Below are 13,810 nucleotides of genomic sequence, written 5' to 3'. Positions count from 1 at the left end.
AAAAATCTGTTCTTATCAGTTTAATATCTGATACGTCCCCTATCTGGGGACTACATATTAAATGGATTTTTGGCTCATGGAGCCGGAACCGGGGCTTGCTCCGTCCACTCCACGCATCGACCTGGTATTGCAGTGTCTCCAGGAACGGTGTGCTTCCCCTTTTGGGGGACTGCATGTTGTTGTGGCTAATAGCAGAGGGAATGTCACTGGAGCTTCACGAGGAGTCTCTACATACCTGCGGTGGGGCGGCTGGCAGGGCGGCACCGTCTCGTACCCTTATGAAACGGTCGCCGTTGTTCCAAAGCAGCGGTTCCCAAACCAGCACTGCACGTCTTGGATGTCACTCTCGTCTGATGCGCCCGTCTGAGGTCTTGGAGTCTTTACTAAGGAGCTGATGAGTTGAATCAGGTGTGTTTGATTAGGGAGACGTCTAATCAAACACGCCCGACTGATGGGAACCACTGGTCTAAAGGGCCGCAGCTCGTGTACAGGTGCTGGTCATATAATTAGAATGTCATCAAAAAGTTGATTTATTTCACTAATTCCTTTTAAAAAGTCAAACTTGTATATCATCATATTCATTCATTACACACAGACTGATATATTTCCAATTTTTATTTCTCTTAATTTTGATGATTATAACTGACAACTAAGGAAAATCCCAAATTCACTATCTCAGAAAATTTGAATATTGTGAAAAGGTTCAATATTGAAGACACCTGGTGCCACACTCTAATCAGCTAATTAACTCAAAACACCCGCAAAGGCCTTTAAATGGTCTCTCAGTCTAGTTCTGTAGGCTACACAGTCATGGGGAAGACTGCTGACTTGACAGTTGTCCAAAAGACGACCACTGACACCTTGCACAAGGAGGCCAAGACACAAAAGGTCGTTGCAAAAGAGGCTGGCTGTTCACAGAGCTCTGTGTCCAAGCACATTAATAGAGAGGCGAAGGGAAGGAAAAGATGTGGTAGAAAAAAAAAAAAAAGAAAAAAAAGTGTACAAGCAATAGGGATAACCGCACCCCGGAGAGGATTGTGAAACAAAACCCATTCAAAAATGTGGCGGAGGTTCACAAAGAGTGGACTGCCGCTGGAGTCAGTGCTTCGAGAACCACTACGCACAGACGTATGCAAGACATGGGTTTCAGCTGTCGCATTCCTTGTGTCAAGCCACTCTTGACCAACAGACAGCGTCAGAAGCGTCTCGACAAAAAGGACTGGACTGCTGCTGCTGCTGCTGAGTGGTCCAAAGTTATGTTCTCTGATGAAAGTACATTTTGCATTTCCTTTGCAAATCAGGGTCCCAGAGTCTGGAGGAAGAGAGGAGAGGCACACAATCCACGTTGCTTGAGGTCCAGTGTAAAGTTTCCACAGTCAGTGATGGTTTGGGGTGCCATGTCATCTGCTGGTGTTGGTCCACTGTGTTTTCTGAGGTCCAAGGTCAACGCAGCCGTATGCCAGGAAGTTTTAGAGCACTTCATGCTTCCTGCTGCTGACCAACTTTATGGAGATTTCATTTTCCAACAGGACTTGGCACCTGCACACAGTGCCAAAGCTACCAGTACCTGGTTTAAGGACCATGCTATCCCTGTTCTTAACTGGCCAGCAAACTCGCCTGACCTTAACCCCATAGAAAATCTATGGGGTATTGTGAAGAGGAAGATGCGCGATACGCCAGACCCAACAATGCAGAAGAGCTGAAGGCCACTGTCAGAGCAACCTGGGCTCTCATAACACCTGAGCAGTGCCACAGACCGACGGACTCCATGCCACGCCGCACTGCTGCAGTAATTCAGGCAAAAGGAGCCCCAACTAAGTACCGAGTGCTGCACATGCTCATACTTTTCATGTTCATACTTTTCAGTTGGCCAAGGTTTCTAAAAGTCCTTTCTTTGTATTGGTCTTAAGTAATATTCTACATTTTCTGAGATACTGCATTTGGGATTTTCCTTAGTTGTCAGTTATAATCATCAAAATTAAAAGAAATAAACATTTGAAATACATCAGTCTGTGTGTAATGAATGAATATAATATACAAGTTTGACTTTTTGAATGGAATTAGTGAAAGAAATCAACTTTTTGATGATATTCTAATTACATGACCAGCACCTGTAGGTGCTTGGCAGTTTGCCGGCTTGAAGGCATGGTCACGGAAATCGCAGTCAAGTAATGGCAGGGACACGCCCTTCCTTTGCTTGGGGTGGGGGAGGGGGGTCACCGTTGATGAGGATGGCAAAGAGGGATAGGGTAGCCTCTGACTGGAGGCCTGGGGACTCATACTTACCTGGCAGGGGAGACACCATGATCAGGAAGGTGGTTCACCCAGGGCGAGGCTCGGCCATTGCACTCCGGTTGTGCTGACCTCTGCGAATTCCCCAAATGTGGGAATCTCGACTGCATAATTTATGGTAGTGGGGGACTGCGTTCGCGCTCTCCCCTGGACACACTGGTTGAAAGCAGATTAGGTGGTGCTGAGGGAACCTGTGGTTTCGAACAGTCGTAGCGTGGTCTGTGGCTCCGTCTCCGTACGCGTTTGCACGCCCCTTTTTGGAATCGTGCGCTCGCCTGGTTTTGCAAAGTTCTGAGTTTTCGTTTAGAGAGAATAGGCCTTTGGGGGCACTTGACCACGGCCGTTTTCCAAATGACCCTGCGGTAGCTATTGTCACGACCGGCTCAAAGCCGTGACAAATGAAACGGAGGCCATAGTCAGCGTGGTAGGTTGCAACAAAAAGAGATTTATCAGCATAAATAAGAAAATGTATGAAACAAGAAATCAACAAAACCAAACACAATTTCTGTCAGACACATCAATAACCAAACATCAGACAGAACCAAATTGAAATGAATAAGGAAATCAAAATAAACAAACAAAGACCAAAATCAAAACCAAAGCACCCAGGAGCAAGCAACACACCACGCCAAACAAAGCCTAAGCTTTATAGAGGGAAGCACGTGGTTCACTTGATGAGACTCCCAAGTGAACCACGTACACCCGAGAGACTCGTCACACTATCCAAATGTTAAAGTTGTGCTTTTTTTCCCCCCTCCTGATCATGAACGACCTAGGGAGTTGTACTGCGGTGCTTTTGTGGAGGTTGATCGAAAAACCTAGGACCAGTCCGCGAAAGCAGGCTGTTTCAAATCATCTCCACTATTCAACAAACGATCTGATCGACAGCGGTGGTCCTAGGGGCAAAGTACGAAACCCACCGCGGCCCAGATGGGCGTCGCCCTTGCCGGCTCTGCCCCCACTGCTTGACAACGGCATCGCTTCTCGGCCTTTTGGCTAAGATCAAGTGTAGTGTCGATGGCTACGCCGAGAGAAGATGTACCCTTGCCGACCATGGTGGTGCGGTTAAAGAATTCAATAAGAATCCGAGTGTTACAAGATGCTGATCGGTCTGTCAAACAAAAGTTCAGGAGGGAGTTCTTGGTGATGGATGTTTTGAAAGGGGTTTTCAACATTGCTGCTTCTTCAGTGTTTTGTCTTCAGGATTTTTCAACCATAGGATTTATGGACTTGACATTTTTCAATTTAACGGACTGTGTGATCTTTTTTGAGTCTTGGGGAAAGAAAAAACATAAGCTCTTGGAAGGCTTGCAGCTTCAACCTTTGTTTGCCCAGGATTATATTCCACTCACAGTTCATCTATACAACCCGTTTGTGGAAGATAGAGAGGTTTTGACCTTTCTTTCAAGACACTGCGAGACAGTAAAAGGAGGAGAGCGAGTGAGGGACCGCTTTGGAATCTGGACAGGCAAAAGGCGGTACCTTGTTAAGCTGCGCTTCGATCCTGCTGCCTCTGGAGGCCTAATCCACCCGCCTGGGACCTTTTCCATTGGGCCCAACAGAGGTTTTCTTTATTACCCCGGACAGCCTATGTACTGTAGGAGATGTGGTGGGGAAGGGCACATTAAGGCTGATTGCGAGGGACAACGTTGTCGTTTTTGTGGTGATGCAGATCATGTTGCTTCAGTCTGCCCTGCCCCGAAGCATTGCAGTCTTTGTGGAAAGCCTGATCATCTTTATCGAACATGTCCTTCTAGGAGTAGGTCATATGCAGGTCTTTTGAAGGAAGGTGAGGATCTACAGGCAGACCTCGAGGCCATACTTATCAGTTTGCCGGAAGTAATGGATGATCAACCTGGAGGATTGACAAGTGAAGAGGCACAGGAGAGTGAGGGAGTATCAGGAGAGAAGGAGGCTGTCGTGAACGAGCAATTAGACTCTAATGATGGGGACCTGATTACTTTGTCCCTAGATGAAAAAGGGGTCACAGAAGTGGGAACTGAACAGCAGGTGAATTCATCTCAAGTTTGGTCAGAGCTGGATTTTACGGATGTCTTGTCTGGAGCCTTGGGGGTGGAAAAAGTGCAAGAAATCCTAGAGCCTGCACCTGGATCAACCCATCGACGAGAGAGAGTCCATAGTGGATCAGAGATGGATATTTTATCAGAGTCCGTGCTCGGAACAAGTCGTCGCAGGGCCTGGGAGGACCCTAAGGACCGGGTAATGGAGAAAGGATGTAAGTACAGCAAACTGGATGATGTTACAAGTCAGGACCCTGTGGGAGAGGACATTAGGGGGGAGGGTTTTGAAGAAGAGGGGAAAGATGAAGGGGAAGAAAGCACTGAGTGGGGGGACAGAACAGAGGTGGAAGGAGCAGAGGAAGAAATGATAACTGAATCTGGAGAATGGACTGAGGTTGTTTCGAGAAAGGCAAAAGGAGGGGGGGCAAGAAGGGGAAAAAAAAATGGGGATGGGGAAGAAGTACATGAGGGCTAAGTGGGAGGGAAAGTGTTCTGGGGGTTTAAGGGCTATTTTATGGGTTTGATAAGAGTGGCAACTTTCAATGTAAGGGGAATTAAAATGGTACAACGGCGTACAGCTGTGTTTTTTTCTGTTAAAGATTTGCAGTATGATGTTTTGTTTTTACAAGAGTGCCACTTGGAGAATGATAAGGATGTAGAGGGGTTTTCTAAAGAGTGGACCTTGGGTCCATCTTTTTGGGGAGTGGGGAATGTTAAAGCAGATGGGGTGGGCATTTTATTTTATTCGTGGGATTTTGTTATTGAATCTGCTATTGTAATCATTCCAGGAAGGGTGGTGGTAGTAGATGTGAGGTGGAGAGGGATATCTTTTCGTTTTGTTAATGTTTATGCCCCAAGTAAATTGGGTGATCGGGAGGGGTTTTTGAATTGTTTGAATGCAATTTTGTATACCAACAAACTGCTAGTGCTGGGAGGGGACTTTAATGTGTCACTGGACAACGCTTCTGGCAGAGAGCTGGCCCAGTTGTCAGCAGGTTTCTCACTCTGTGACTCTTTTCGAGGGGCAGGAGGGCAGGTGCCCACATTCACTTGGCGGAACAGCAGGCAGGAGATGGCACGACTGGACTATCTTTTTCTGCCGGTCCATGTAAAGGTGTTTAACTATACCCAAGTACCAATGTGGTGTTCAGATCATTGTTTAGTGGGGGTGTGGGTGGAGGTGGAAGGGGAAAAGCGAGGGAGGGGGGTGTGGAGGTTCAATACTTCCCTTCTAAGTGATAGGACATTTTGCACTGTTCTTTTCAATTTGGTAGCTGGGTGGAAAAATCTGCAAGGTTTGTTTCTGTCCCACGGTGATTGGTGGGAGGGGTTCAAGGTGAGGGTTGCAGTCTTTTGTCGTAACTGGGGCAGAGAGAAGGCAAGAAGCAGGAGGGAAAAAATATGTAAGTGGTCAGAAGAACTACAGTCTCTGTGGACAGGGGGTGCTTTGGGAACAACTGAGGGATGGGCTAGGGCTAGTCATCTGCAGGGGGTAATGAAGGATCACTTTTGGGAGGAAGCAAAGTCCTTTTTGCAAGGGTCAAGTGTTAAGAAGCGGCTCTTTGATGAAAAACCTACTAGTTTCTTCTTTGCTACAGTGCGGGGAAGACAAAGGCGGAGTTATATTGAGGGTTTTGGGAGGGGAGGGAGAGTGGAAACGTCTGTAAAGGGAATGCTGGAGGTAGCTGGGAGTTTTTATAGGGAGTTATTTAGTGACAGGGGCCCTTCTAGTACAGCATTTGGGGGTGTTTTGGATGCTTTGGAGGGGAGTTTAGGGGATGAGGATAGGGCAGCACTGGAAGGGCCTTTGACTTTGCAGGAAGTAAGTACTGCAATTTCCTCACTTAAGAAAGGCACAGCTCCAGGATGTGATGGCCTTCCAGCGGGTTTTTATGAGCTTGTTCTGCCATGGATAGGAAGTGAGCTGGTAGCTCTCTATCAGGAATGCTTCATGAAAGGTGAGATGGTGGAGACAATGAGAACAGGGCTGGTGTCTCTTCTGTATAAGAAAGGTAAGAAGGAGGAGTTGGGGAATTGGAGGCCAATCACTCTGCTAACCACGGATTATAAAATATTGGCAAAAGTTCTGACAGAGAGACTTAAGAGGGTTATAGGGGTGGTAGTCCAGCCAGATCAAACCTGTGGTGTGCCTGGCAGGTCAATTTCTTTGAATTTGGCTCTAGTCAGAGACATAATAAGTTGGACAGAGCAGCGTCAGCTTCCTCTAGCAGTTTTGAGTCTTGACCAAGAGAAGGCCTTTGACAGAGTTAGTCATGTCTTCTTGGAGGCTACTTTAATGCGTATGGGGTTTGGGCCTGTGTTTAGGGCTTGGGTAAAGCTGCTTTACAGGAAGGCCTTCAGTAGAGTGGGGATAAATGGGTATTTCTCAGAAAAGGTGGAACAGTTAGGGGGTGTGCGTCAGGGGTGTCCTCTGTCCCCCCTTCTTTATGTTTTGTCTTTGGAACCTCTTTTGGCAACTTTGAGGGCTGCGCCTTCTTTTACAGGCGTTCATTTGCCAGGAGGTGGGGGCATATGTACTAAAGTCGCTGCTTATGCAGATGACATGACCCTGTTTCTGACGTCGGACTCTGATTTTGAGGTGGTGTGCAAAATAGTAGAAAGGTTTTGTAAAATATCTGGTGCGCGAGTAAATGTGGATAAGTCCTCTGTTATGTTCTTTGGTCAGTGGGCTGGTAGAACAGAGGCAAGAGGAGGTTTTAAAATTTGTACAGAGGGGTTGAAAATCTTAGGGGTTAGGTTTACTAGACGTAATAGCGCTAAGGAAAGCTGGGAAGCAAGGATGAAAGTAGTGCAGGCAAAGATAGCGAAGTGGAGTTCAAGGGGGTTATCTTTGTGGGGACGGTTAGAGGTGGTGAAGGCAGACTTACTCCCTAGTCTGAATTATTTAGCTTATGTGTTTCCAGTTCCTTTTTGGTATGGAAGAAAGTTAGAAAAGTTAATTTTTTCTTTTTTATGGAAAAATGGTACCGAAATGGTAGCCAGGTTGCAGATGTATAGACCAGTGAAAGAAGGGGGTAGGGGGGTTCCATGTATTCCTTTAAAAATGGAAGCTTTGTTTTGTTCATGTGCAGCGCTTCTGGCTGTCCGGGAGACAGTGCACAAGGCTAGATTTTTAGCTCAGTTCTGGCTAGCTTTTCCTTTGAGATCATTGAGCAATTGGAGGGGTACAAGGCCATGGTCTACAAATAGGCCACAGTACTATCAGAGAGTGGCAGATATCATTGCCCTGAAGCCTTGGTGTTTACAGCAGTCCCTGATCTTGGAGCACAAGCAGTTGTATAACAGATTGAGGGATGAACTTGTGGAGGGGGTGGAGAAAGTTGTTTCTCCTTATGGAGTGGGTTGGATTAGGTTGCAGGCTCCATTTCTTACTGGATTTTGCAAAGATTTGAATTGGTTAACAGTTCTAGGTCGGTTGCCAGTAAGGGAGAGGTTATATAGACATGGTGCAGGCAGGTCACCAAAATGCCCGATTGGTTGTGGTCAAGACGAGACAATTGAGCATGTCTTTTGGGCATGTCCTGGAGCTGTTGCCCTTTGGAAATCAGTGAAGCGATGGTGGGAGGGATGGGGAGGGTCAAACATTACAAGGAATCTGGTGTTGTATGGGGAGGGTTTGGATAGTTTTCTGAAAGAACGGAGGAGAGTAATTTGGAGTACGATTTCAGAGGGGAAGCATGTTCTTTGGGAATGGAGAACAGTGTGTTTAAGGAAACAGATACCACGTTTGGGGGCAGAGAATTTGTTTTTACGTTTACTGGGAAAAATGTCAGCTGAGGTCAAAGTTTTCAAAGAGTATTATGGGGAGGAGGAGACCAGAAGGGTATGGAGAGGGCTTCAGAAGGTTGGAGTGGGATAGAGGGAGTGACAGTGTTTTTTGTGCTTTGGTTTTTGAAAATTGATGTATATTTGTGTTTTAGTTTTGATTGTTCAGAGAATTGTATGACGATTTGTTAAAAGAGAATTTTTTGTGTATCTTTGAACAATGAATTGGATAAAAAAAAAAAAAAAAAAAAAAAATCTGTTCTTATCAGTTTAATATCTGATACGTCCCCTATCTGGGGACTACATATTAAATGGATTTTTGGCTCATGGAGCCGGAACCGGGGCTTGCTCCGTCCACTCCACGCATCGACCTGGTATTGCAGTGTCTCCAGGAACGGTGTGCTTCCCCTTTTGGGGGACTGCATGTTGTTGTGGCTAATAGCAGAGGGAATGTCACTGGAGCTTCACGAGGAGTCTCTACATACCTGCGGTGGGGCGGCTGGCAGGGCGGCACCGTCTCGTACCCTTATGAAACGGTCGCCGTTGTTCCAAAGCAGCGGTTCCCAAACCAGCACTGCACGTCTTGGATGTCACTCTCGTCTGATGCGCCCGTCTGAGGTCTTGGAGTCTTTACTAAGGAGCTGATGAGTTGAATCAGGTGTGTTTGATTAGGGAGACGTCTAATCAAACACGCCCGACTGATGGGAACCACTGGTCTAAAGGGCCGCAGCTCGTGTACAGGTGCTGGTCATATAATTAGAATGTCATCAAAAAGTTGATTTATTTCACTAATTCCTTTTAAAAAGTCAAACTTGTATATCATCATATTCATTCATTACACACAGACTGATATATTTCCAATTTTTATTTCTCTTAATTTTGATGATTATAACTGACAACTAAGGAAAATCCCAAATTCACTATCTCAGAAAATGTGAATATTGTGAAAAGGTTCAATATTGAAGACACCTGGTGCCACACTCTAATCAGCTAATTAACTCAAAACACCCGCAAAGGCCTTTAAATGGTCTCTCAGTCTAGTTCTGTAGGCTACACAGTCATGGGGAAGACTGCTGACTTGACAGTTGTCCAAAAGACGACCACTGACACCTTGCACAAGGAGGCCAAGACACAAAAGGTCGTTGCAAAAGAGGCTGGCTGTTCACAGAGCTCTGTGTCCAAGCACATTAATAGAGAGGCGAAGGGAAGGAAAAGATGTGGTAGAAAAAAAAAAAAAAGAAAAAAAAGTGTACAAGCAATAGGGATAACCGCACCCCGGAGAGGATTGTGAAACAAAACCCATTCAAAAATGTGGCGGAGGTTCACAAAGAGTGGACTGCCGCTGGAGTCAGTGCTTCGAGAACCACTACGCACAGACGTATGCAAGACATGGGTTTCAGCTGTCGCATTCCTTGTGTCAAGCCACTCTTGACCAACAGACAGCGTCAGAAGCGTCTCGACAAAAAGGACTGGACTGCTGCTGCTGCTGCTGAGTGGTCCAAAGTTATGTTCTCTGATGAAAGTACATTTTGCATTTCCTTTGCAAATCAGGGTCCCAGAGTCTGGAGGAAGAGAGGAGAGGCACACAATCCACGTTGCTTGAGGTCCAGTGTAAAGTTTCCACAGTCAGTGATGGTTTGGGGTGCCATGTCATCTGCTGGTGTTGGTCCACTGTGTTTTCTGAGGTCCAAGGTCAACGCAGCCGTATGCCAGGAAGTTTTAGAGCACTTCATGCTTCCTGCTGCTGACCAACTTTATGGAGATTTCATTTTCCAACAGGACTTGGCACCTGCACACAGTGCCAAAGCTACCAGTACCTGGTTTAAGGACCATGCTATCCCTGTTCTTAACTGGCCAGCAAACTCGCCTGACCTTAACCCCATAGAAAATCTATGGGGTATTGTGAAGAGGAAGATGCGCGATACGCCAGACCCAACAATGCAGAAGAGCTGAAGGCCACTGTCAGAGCAACCTGGGCTCTCATAACACCTGAGCAGTGCCACAGACCGACGGACTCCATGCCACGCCGCACTGCTGCAGTAATTCAGGCAAAAGGAGCCCCAACTAAGTACTGAGTGCTGCACATGCTCATACTTTTCATGTTCATACTTTTCAGTTGGCCAAGGTTTCTAAAAATCCTTTCTTTGTATTGGTCTTAAGTAATATTCTACATTTTCTGAGATACTGCATTTGGGATTTTCCTTAGTTGTCAGTTATAATCATCAAAATTAAAAGAAATAAACATTTGAAATACATCAGTCTGTGTGTAATGAATGAATATAATATACAAGTTTGACTTTTTGAATGGAATTAGTGAAAGAAATCAACTTTTTGATGATATTCTAATTACATGACCAGCACCTGTAGGTGCTTGGCAGTTTGCCGGCTTGAAGGCATGGTCACGGAAATCGCAGTCAAGTAATGGCAGGGACACGCCCTTCCTTTGCTTGGGGTGGGGGAGGGGGGTCACCGTTGATGAGGATGGCAAAGAGGGATAGGGTAGCCTCTGACTGGAGGCCTGGGGACTCATACTTACCTGGCAGGGGAGACACCATGATCAGGAAGGTGGTTCACCCAGGGCGAGGCTCGGCCATTGCACTCCGGTTGTGCTGACCTCTGCGAATTCCCCAAATGTGGGAATCTCGACTGCATAATTTATGGTAGTGGGGGACTGCGTTCGCGCTCTCCCCTGGACACACTGGTTGAAAGCAGATTAGGTGGTGCTGAGGGAACCTGTGGTTTCGAACAGTCGTAGCGTGGTCTGTGGCTCCGTCTCCGTACGCGTTTGCACGCCCCTTTTTGGAATCGTGTGCTCGCCTGGTTTTGCAAAGTTCTGAGTTTTCGTTTAGAGAGAATAGGCTTTTGGGGGCACTTGACCACGGCCGTTTTCCAAATGACCCTGCGGTAGCTATTGTCACGACCGGCTCAAAGCCGTGACAAATGAAACGGAGGCCATAGTCAGCGTGGTAGGTTGCAACAAAAAGAGATTTATCAGCATAAATAAGAAAATGTATGAAACAAGAAATCAACAAAACCAAACACAATTTCTGTCAGACACATCAATAACCAAACATCAGACAGAACCAAATTGAAATGAATAAGGAAATCAAAATAAACAAACAAAGACCAAAATCAAAACCAAAGCACCCAGGAGCAAGCAACACACCACGCCAAACAAAGCCTAAGCTTTATAGAGGGAAGCACGTGGTTCACTTGATGAGACTCCCAAGTGAACCACGTACACCCGAGAGACTCGTCACACTATCCAAATGTTAAAGTTGTGCTTTTTTTCCCCCCTCCTGATCATGAACGACCTAGGGAGTTGTACTGCGGTGCTTTTGTGGAGGTTGATCGAAAAACCTAGGACCAGTCCGCGAAAGCAGGCTGTTTCAAATCATCTCCACTATTCAACAAACGATCTGATCGACAGCGGTGGTCCTAGGGGCAAAGTACGAAACCCACCGCGGCCCAGATGGGCGTCGCCCTTGCCGGCTCTGCCCCCACTGCTTGACAACGGCATCGCTTCTCGGCCTTTTGGCTAAGATCAAGTGTAGTATCTGTTCTTATCAGTTTAATATCTGATACGTCCCCTATCTGGGGACTACATATTAAATGGATTTTTGGCTCATGGAGCCGGAACCGGGGCTTGCTCCGTCCACTCCACGCATCGACCTGGTATTGCAGTGTCTCCAGGAACGGTGTGCTTCCCCTTTTGGGGGACTGCATGTTGTTGTGGCTAATAGCAGAGGGAATGTCACTGGAGCTTCACGAGGAGTCTCTACATACCTGCGGTGGGGCGGCTGGCAGGGCGGCACCGTCTCGTACCCTTATGAAACGGTCGCCGTTGTTCCAAAGCAGCGGTTCCCAAACCAGCACTGCACGTCTTGGATGTCACTCTCGTCTGATGCGCCCGTCTGAGGTCTTGGAGTCTTTACTAAGGAGCTGATGAGTTGAATCAGGTGTGTTTGATTAGGGAGACGTCTAATCAAACACGCCCGACTGATGGGAACCACTGGTCTAAAGGGCCGCAGCTCGTGTACAGGTGCTGGTCATATAATTAGAATGTCATCAAAAAGTTGATTTATTTCACTAATTCCTTTTAAAAAGTCAAACTTGTATATCATCATATTCATTCATTACACACAGACTGATATATTTCCAATTTTTATTTCTCTTAATTTTGATGATTATAACTGACAACTAAGGAAAATCCCAAATTCACTATCTCAGAAAATTTGAATATTGTGAAAAGGTTCAATATTGAAGACACCTGGTGCCACACTCTAATCAGCTAATTAACTCAAAACACCCGCAAAGGCCTTTAAATGGTCTCTCAGTCTAGTTCTGTAGGCTACACAGTCATGGGGAAGACTGCTGACTTGACAGTTGTCCAAAAGACGACCACTGACACCTTGCACAAGGAGGCCAAGACACAAAAGGTCGTTGCAAAAGAGGCTGGCTGTTCACAGAGCTCTGTGTCCAAGCACATTAATAGAGAGGCGAAGGGAAGGAAAAGATGTGGTAGAAAAAAAAAAAAAGAAAAAAAAGTGTACAAGCAATAGGGATAACCGCACCCCGGAGAGGATTGTGAAACAAAACCCATTCAAAAATGTGGCGGAGGTTCACAAAGAGTGGACTGCCGCTGGAGTCAGTGCTTCGAGAACCACTACGCACAGACGTATGCAAGACATGGGTTTCAGCTGTCGCATTCCTTGTGTCAAGCCACTCTTGACCAACAGACAGCGTCAGAAGCGTCTCGACAAAAAGGACTGGACTGCTGCTGAGTGGTCCAAAGTTATGTTCTCTGATGAAAGTACATTTTGCATTTCCTTTGCAAATCAGGGTCCCAGAGTCTGGAGGAAGAGAGGAGAGGCACACAATCCACGTTGCTTGAGGTCCAGTGTAAAGTTTCCACAGTCAGTGATGGTTTGGGGTGCCATGTCATCTGCTGGTGTTGGTCCACTGTGTTTTCTGAGGTCCAAGGTCAACGCAGCCGTATGCCAGGAAGTTTTAGAGCACTTCATGCTTCCTGCTGCTGACCAACTTTATGGAGATTTCATTTTCCAACAGGACTTGGCACCTGCACACAGTGCCAAAGCTACCAGTACCTGGTTTAAGGACCATGCTATCCCTGTTCTTTAACTGGCCAGCAAACTGGCCTGACCTTAACCCCATAGAAAATCTATGGGGTATTGCGAAGAGGAAGATGCGCCAACGGGGTCACCGTTGATGAGGATGGCAAAGAGGGATAGGGTAGCCTCTGACTGGAGGCCTGGGGACTTATACTTACCTGGCAGGGGAGACACCATGATCAGGAAGGTGGTTCACCTAGGGTGAGGTTCAGCCATTGCACTCTGGTTGTGCTGATCTCTGGGAATTCCCCAAATGTGGGAATCTCAACTGCATAATTTATGGTAGTGGGGGACTGGTTCGCGCTTCCCCTGGACAACTGGTTGAAAGCAGATTAGGTGGTGCTGAGGGAACCTTTTCGAACAGTCGTAGCGTGGTCTGTGGCTCCGTCTCCGTAGCGTTTGCAGCCCCTTTTTGGAATCGTGCGCTCGCCTGGTTTTGCAAAGTTCTGAATTTTCGTTTAGAGAGAATAGGCTTTTGGGGGCACTTGACCACGGCCGTTTTCCAAATGACCCTGCGGTAGCTATTGTCACGACTGTCTCAAAGCCGTGACAAATGAAACGGAGGCCATAGTCAGCTTG

The 13,810-nt window shown here is 46.7% G+C and overlaps 1 protein-coding gene, 4 non-coding genes and 2 pseudogenes across 5 annotated transcripts in view; all 7 read left to right on the top strand.

Moving 5' to 3' along the window:
- On the top strand, positions 1-158 carry LOC125252046 (annotated as a pseudogene).
- LOC125250524 (mannose-binding protein C-like) overlaps positions 1-13,810 on the top strand; it is a 177,858-nt gene that overhangs the window by 28,260 nt on the left and 135,788 nt on the right. The gene's annotated exons all lie outside the window — the stretch shown is intronic.
- LOC125252032 lies at positions 2,279-2,442 on the top strand. The gene has a single exon (XR_007181126.1). It is a non-coding gene; the product is annotated as a U1 spliceosomal RNA (small nuclear RNA).
- LOC125252043 lies at positions 8,295-8,507 on the top strand (annotated as a pseudogene).
- Positions 10,628-10,791, top strand: LOC125252031. The gene has a single exon (XR_007181125.1). It is a non-coding gene; the product is annotated as a U1 spliceosomal RNA (small nuclear RNA).
- On the top strand, positions 11,618-11,808 carry LOC125252038. Its single transcript, XR_007181130.1, has one exon. It is a non-coding gene; the product is annotated as a U2 spliceosomal RNA (small nuclear RNA).
- Positions 13,382-13,543, top strand: LOC125252036. Its single transcript, XR_007181129.1, has one exon. It is a non-coding gene; the product is annotated as a U1 spliceosomal RNA (small nuclear RNA).

This window comes from Megalobrama amblycephala, linkage group LG17, assembly GCF_018812025.1.
Source record: "Megalobrama amblycephala isolate DHTTF-2021 linkage group LG17, ASM1881202v1, whole genome shotgun sequence".
Lineage (NCBI taxonomy): Eukaryota > Metazoa > Chordata > Actinopteri > Cypriniformes > Xenocyprididae > Megalobrama > Megalobrama amblycephala.
This window is presented reverse-complemented; position numbering and strand designations above follow the sequence as displayed.